Below are 7,484 nucleotides of genomic sequence, written 5' to 3'. Positions count from 1 at the left end.
AAAAGGTTTTTTAATAATAAATTTATTTTTTATTGGTGTTCAATTTGCCAATAAAAAAGTTTTTTTTTAAACAAAGAGAGATTTGACTTTTTTTTTTTTTTTGTATCCCTGAAAGTATGTATCACATTCAAGTTGACCTAAAAAAGTCTTTGGAAATTATTTTATTGGAAAAAAAATGGAGGATTTCCTTATATTCAGGACTGCCTTGTATCCAGATATATATGAAACCCAATCAGCAGGGTAGTTGGTAATCAACCAAAAAATGTGTGTCTTCTAGTTCACGGGAAAGCAAACTTAGTCCTGAGCCTTCCTCCAACCTTCCTGCTTCAAGAATTTCTTAAGCCCTGGGAAGATGAGGATAGTGTCTCTGGCCCTCGGACTTACTGCTTTCCTCCCCAGAAAACAGTCACTCATAGTCTCTGATGGAAAAGGTCTTACTTAAAAATTCTAACATAACCCATATACATATATAGAGTCAACTGTTTTTCAACAAAGATGCAAAGACAATTCAATGAAAAAACAATAGTCTTTCCAAAAATGATTCTGGAACAATCGGATGTACATATGCAAAAAAGATAAAAGAAAGAAAGCAAAAAAAAGAGAGAGAGAACCTCTCCTTTATCTTGTATCATATGCAAAAATAGATCACAGACAGAAATATAAAATCTGTAACTGTAAAACTTAATGGAAAATATCATAGAAGAGTTTTGTGACCTTGGGTTGGGCAACATTTCTTATCTACAAACACTAAAAACATGACGCAAAAAAAAGTAAAATAAAAAATAAAAATAAATAAAAACATGACGCATTAAAAAAAAACCCTGATAATTTGGACTTCATTAAGATTTTTTTTAAAAGACTTATTTATTTATTTATTTATTTATTTATTTATTTATTTATTTATTTATTGGAGAGCACTAGAGAGAGAGCGTGCAGGGGGCAGGGCAGAGGGAGAGTCTTGAGCAGACTCCGCGCTGAGCACAGAGCCTTGTGGAGGCCCCATTTCGCGACCCTGAGACCAGAACCTGAGCTGAAGCCAAGGGTTGGAGGCCCAACCGGCTGTGACACAGGTGCCCCCAAACCACGGAGACGATAAAACCTCAGGGGTGGCCGTAGCCTGCGGCACAGGGATAATGCAGGATGGACTGTCAGAACCTAGCTCGTTAGGGCAGTGAAGGCACTGTGTGTAGGGTCGCGTTGTGGATGTGGTCATTGCACATTTGTGCAAACCCAGAGACTATGCAACACCAACAGTGAACCCGAAGGTGACCCATGGGCTTGAGGTGATTGTGACAGGGCCACGTAGCTTCCTGCCTGGTGGTAAAAGCGCACCCCCTTGGTGCTGAGGTTGGTAGTTGGGGAGTCCAGCGAGGGGGGTCCTGGAGTATATGGGAAATCTCTGTACCGTCCTCTCAGTTTGGTGGTGTGAACCTAAAACTGCTCTTAAAAAATTGTCTTTTTGGACTCCCGGCTGCCTCAGTGGGTGGAGCATGTGAGTCTTGATCTCAGGGTTGGGGGTTTGAACCCCATGTTGGGTGTAGAGATTACTTTAAAATACAATCCTTTAAAAACAGCCTTTGAATAAATGAACAAACAAGCCAATTATTCCAGACTAAAAGCAACCCAAAAGTTCTTCAGCCCACGAATGGGTAACAAACTATGGTTCTGTAAACTGCAATCAGGTAGGGCAATAAAAAGAAATGAATGACTAATTCAACAAAAAAGATGCGCCCCAGAAAACTATTATATAGTATCTCCTCCACCCTATAGATTAGGTAGATGGAAACAACACCAGCAACATAGGTAATAACAAAATGTGGTAAAACGATTAAAAAGTGATGAGTTTTGAGTATTTATTACCTTTGTTTTGAATATAATTTAATTGTAAGTTTATATCATTTAGGTTTTTTTTTTTAAGATTTTTATTTATGGGACACAGAGAGAGGCAGAGGGAGAAGCAGGGTCCCTGCGGGGAGCCCGACGCGGGACTCGATTCCGGGACCCCGGGGTCACGGCCTGGGCCGAGGGCAGCTGCTCAAGTGCTGAGCCCTCGGGGGCCCGTTTATGCATTTAATTCTTAGTGATGACCGTGTTTGGTGACCAGCTCAGAGCTTCCCAAGACTCACCGGCCAGGCCCCCTGCCCTCTCGCAGCCCCCTCGCTGCCCAGGGGAGAGGGCGCCCCTAGGGCCACTACTGTCATTAGGCCACTCCCCGGCCTGGGCTCGGGGGTAACCGGCTTGGTGTCCCTCAGGAGGGTTCACCCACCGAAACACTCCATGGGGTTTGATGAGGGAGAAACACTGTTAGGCCGAAATGCCTTTTACTTTTAGTGTCAAACGTGGGCAGACAATCGTCAGAACGTGAATCTCGGATGGTGATGTTTGTTCCTCCTTCTTGTGATTTTCTGTCGTTTCCAAATTTTCCGCAATAAATATATGACACAGCAGTAATATGAAAAAAATCTGAGACAAATCTTGGGTAACTTGATATTTAAAGTGGCAGAGGTGCCGTCCTTTTAGAGACTAGAGGAATAGAGAGCATTTTCGGTAAAAGGATGCCCCGGGAACAGGCTCGCCGTGCTCAGCCCACTTGAAAGCCGGATGCCCAGGAGCTGGGCATGGAGCTGGGCATGGCTGATTATCAGTTTTCCCCCAGATGGAGTGTTTTCTTTCTTTCTGTCATTAGATGGAAAAGCCCAGCCTCTGCGGCTGCTTACTTCATCGCAGTCACTTGGGCTGGGAAGTTTCTATTTTTGACCAGGGCCAAAAGCATTGCTTCACAGTTGCCTCCAGCGTGGGGGCCACTGGAGCGTGGGGCACGTGCGCTACTTGTCACTCCGTGTGAACTGGGGGGAGCGTGCAAGCTCTTACTAATAACCTTCTCCTACTTCTCTGCTAGAAACAAATAGAATTTATTATATTTTTGTGACCATAAGACAAGGTGTTAAACAATGTATTCTTATTGATTAAAGAAAGGTTATTAGCACAAGAATTAAAGTTTATTATACATCAGCGTCTTAATTTGCATAATGAGATGGAGTGGGGCATTTGTTGGGCACTGATTAATGTCACGCCCTGCCTCTGCATGGCCTCCGGGTGGTGGATCACCGAGGGCTGCTTCTCTTCGGTGAGGTTGTGGGAGAGCTGTTGCGAAACCCCGAAACCCGAGCCCAGAAAGGAGAAGAATCACCTTGACTACTGATGCTGCTTTAGATGAATCACTTTTAGAGACAGGCCACGTGAAACTTGGGAATCTGGAAGTTTCCGTACCCCGTTCCCTTACACATAGTCTTACTCCCCACCTGTGCCTGGACCTGAAAAGGCTTAGGGAGCACTGGGTGGGCAGCACCACGGAGCCACAGCTGCTCTGGAGCCCTCTGAGCATGGGGCCTCCTGCTCCCGTCCCCGCTCACATTCGGATCCCAGGGTCTCCTGCACCTTAGTTCTTCCATCACTTTCTGTTTTCAGATAGTTGTCACAATCCCTCCTCAGTTGTCGGGACACTCTCCTGTTCCCCATATTCACCGACATGTCCATGTCCGTTGGGAGCAGCACCGACGTTGTAGGAGGCGCATGCAGGTGTTGGTCTGGAGCCTCTCAGGTGCGTTTCTGCATCAGTGGATAAGATCCTGTCTTTGCTTCTTTAGCCTATTGACATGCAAATCACAGTATAGACTTGTATGAATTGATTTTTGAACGTTGAGCCAGCCGTGTGTACCTGCAACACATCCTGCTTGGTTATGCATATTTTTAATACGAAATTTTATAAAAATCCAAATAAAAATTTAATTAAAAGATACCTTTTAATTGTTGGATTTGACTTGCTAACATTTTGTTGATGATATTCGCATCTGCATTTATGAGAGATGTTGCCCTGTAGTTTTTTTTTTATTATTATTATACTGTTTTTTTCTAGTTTTGGTGTCAGAGTAACACTGGCCTCACTAAGTAAGCAGAGAAATACTCCCTCCTCTTCTATTCTCTGGAAGAGACTGTATAAAATTGGTGTTACTGTTTCTCAAAGTGCTCAATGGACTGAGCCACCCAGGTACCCCCCCCAGTATATTTTTTTTTAACTGAAGTATAGTTGATATACAACATTATATTAGTTTGAAGTGCAAGGCACAATGATTCAACAACTCTGTTCTGTGCTATGCTCCCTACAAGCGTAACTGCTATCACCATGGAACATTATTATGATCCCAACGACTATCCTCTACACACACACACAGCATATGCTATAATATACGGACACACTTCTTTTTTTTTTAATTTTTTTTTATTTATTTATGATAGTCACAGAGAGAGAGAGAGGCAGAGACACAGGCAGAGGGAGAAGCAGGCTCCATGCACCGGGAGCCCGACGTGGGATTCGATCCCGGGTCTCCAGGATCACGCCCTGGGCCAAAGGCAGGCGCCAAACCGCTGCGCCACCCAGGGATCCCTACGGACACACTTCTATAACACTTCTCCCCTGCATTTGGGGTGGGAGGTGTCTGGATGTGGGTTTTTTTGATTTGTGGATTTTTTTGGTCTGGATGTTTTTTAATTGGCTTTCCTTAGGATAGTGATTTTATTTTATTACATTTTATAGGTTGAACAGAAAGATAATTCAGTCTTCAAGCATAGTTGAGCAAAAAAAAAAAACTGTTATTACGGATAGTTTTTTTTTTTTTTCTTCAACTTTACAACTTGTTATTAGTAGTAGCCTGTAATTCAAACAAATTGTATCTGAAACACAGCTTCCCTCTAGCTGGACCCCAAACATGACGACAGCCACTGTAGTGCTACCTGACACGAGGAGAACTATGCCAGAGGGGAAATCAGAAGAGACAATGCCCTTAACCAATACAACCGAAATATTTGCTTTTTCATATTTTCTTTTATTATTTTTTTTCTTTTTCAGACTTTAAAAAAACTTGTAAATATGTGAGCATATTGCTAAGGCACCTTCCAGGACCTTGGGAAGCACCTGTGCAAGCAAGGGCCCTTGAAGTTTAACTTCCTCTAGTTTTGTGGAAAATTAAGCCCTATTTGCTGGCATTTTAATGGGATACAGAGAGAATTAAACTTGTTCTACTATCACAAAGGAGAGATTTCCTGGATTTTTTTTTTTTGACTTTTTATTGTGAAGATTTCCAAGCAAAACCAAAAGTAATGAGAATAGGAATAATGGGTATTCATGGTACTCATTATTCAGTTTCTAGAATTATCAAATTTTGGGGCACCTGGCTGGCTCAGTTGGTGAAGTGTATGGCTCTTGATCTCAATGTTCTGGTTTGAGTCCTACATTGAGCGGAGAGATTACCTAAAAATAAAATCTTAAAAGAAAATTACCAAATTTTGCTAATCTGGTTTGTCTGGATGCTTCCAGTTCAAGACAATGTGAGAGGATAGATTCAAAGATGAATGAGGGGCCCCTGGGCAGCTCAGGTGGTTAAGCATCAGGCTCTTGATTTTGGCTCAGGTCATCATCTCAGGGTCATGGGATCGAGCCCTGCGTCAGGCTCCGTGCTCAGCAGGAGTCTGCTTGAGATGCCCTCTGTCCCTCTCCCTCTGCCCCTTCCTCCCACTCTCTCAAAAAAATAAAAAATAAAAAAATAAATCTTTAAAGGAAAAAAAAGATGAATGAGACGTGGTCTCTGCCCTCATGTCTGTTCCCTGTGAAGATGAGGCATGAGTCCAACACACCAGGTCATATCGTCCAAAGGAGAGAACTCCGGACCATTGGAGAGACCACCTCCAGCCAGGAATGGCCAGGAGGAGGCCTCAAGGAAGAAATGGGCCATCGAAGAGACACATGCATATTTTTAGTTAAGTCTTTAATTTTGATTTCAGTATAGCTAACATGCGGTGCTATATTACTTTCAGGTGTCCACTGCAGTGATTCCACATTCTGCACATTACTCGGTGCTCATGGGTAAGTGCCCTCTCATTCCCAACACCTATTTCCCCCATGCCTCCGCCCCCCCCCCCCATAACCATCGCTTTGTTCTCTAGAGTTAAGAGTCTGTTTCTTGGTTTGTCTCTCTCTTTTTCCCCCTTTGTTCAATGAAACAAGTATGTGTTTTAACTGGTTCAAACCGAGACAGAATTGAAATATCTGAAATACCTATTTCTAGCTTTTTTCTAGAGTATTTCTCTTGGCTTTGAGAAATAGTTCAACCTCCTTACTGTTCATCTAAATCTCCACTAGATATTCAGCTTCAAGGAACATCGATTGAGTGCTTGTTAGCCATTGTGCATTTTCACACACCTTATTTCACTGAATCCTCACAAGCCTGGGACACAGATATCATCATCCTCACTTCTGAACATGAGAAGATTCCTAGAGGCGGCTTACCTAAGGCTTCACAGATAGGAAGCAGTAACTAAAATGCAGGACTCCTAATTCCAATTTGAGTGTTCTTTTTTTTTAAGATTTTATTTATTTACTCATGAGAGACACACACAGAGAGAGAAGCAGAGACACAGGCTGAGGGAGAAGCAGGCTCCATGCAGGGAGCCTGACGCGGGACTCAATTCCGGGACCCGGGGTCACGATTGAGCCACAGGCAGATACCCAACTCCTGAGCAACCCCAGGCGTCCCAATTCTAGTGTCCTTAAAGCTATACCTACATCTACATGGTAACTTTCTTAAACTTTCCAAAGTATTTCCCCAGTTCAGAAATGGACAATGACTCCCAGGCACAACACATTAAAATTAATAATAAAAGCCCTTCATTTTTTTTCTATAATCCCATTTTGGTTTTCATTCAAGTGTATCTTTCATCCACAAGATTGCGTCCGAACCCCCTTCTCGTATTAGGGAAATGGCCTTCTTTATGAAGCCGAACCCACCTCTCACTGTGGAAATCACAAGTCTACCCATTTATTTTCTAGGCCTTCCTATTAGACCTGTACTGTTAAATATGATAACCACTGGCCACATAGCCATTGAACCTTTGAAAGCAGCTAGTGTCACATGTTGAAATGATAATATTTTGGATATATTGGGTTAAATAAAATATATCATTAAAATTAATTTCACTTTTTTCTATGATTTTCTTAATGTGGCTACTAGGAAATTTAGGATTATGGATGCGGCTGGCATTAGACTTCTATTGCACAGCATTGAGCTAGATGGTTAACGTATGACTGGGCTGTGTTAATCATCTGCCCCCAGGCTTGGGATGGAAAGCAAGTGTGGTTAAGTCACAGTGAGCCTCTGTCCTACTGAGAGCAGTGGCAGCAGATGAGACTGTGTCTAGCTTTCAGCCCGTGTCCAGGGCAAGGCCTAGTGTTGGTGGCTATACCCCACAGTAGGTGCACGGGTGGTTTCTTGGGACTGTTTGTGGGGCTAATGCTGAGGATCGGTCCCAAACATACTGCGAGTATCCAATAGTCTTCTAAAAAACCCCTTTATAAGCTAAGGTCCTTCGTGAAGACTGTCTTCCCATCCCAGTCCACAGTGATCCTTCCTCCTTTTGATATCAATAGTGGA

Source organism: Canis lupus, chromosome 3 (genome assembly GCF_003254725.2).
Source record: "Canis lupus dingo isolate Sandy chromosome 3, ASM325472v2, whole genome shotgun sequence".
Lineage (NCBI taxonomy): Eukaryota > Metazoa > Chordata > Mammalia > Carnivora > Canidae > Canis > Canis lupus.
This window is presented reverse-complemented; position numbering follows the sequence as displayed.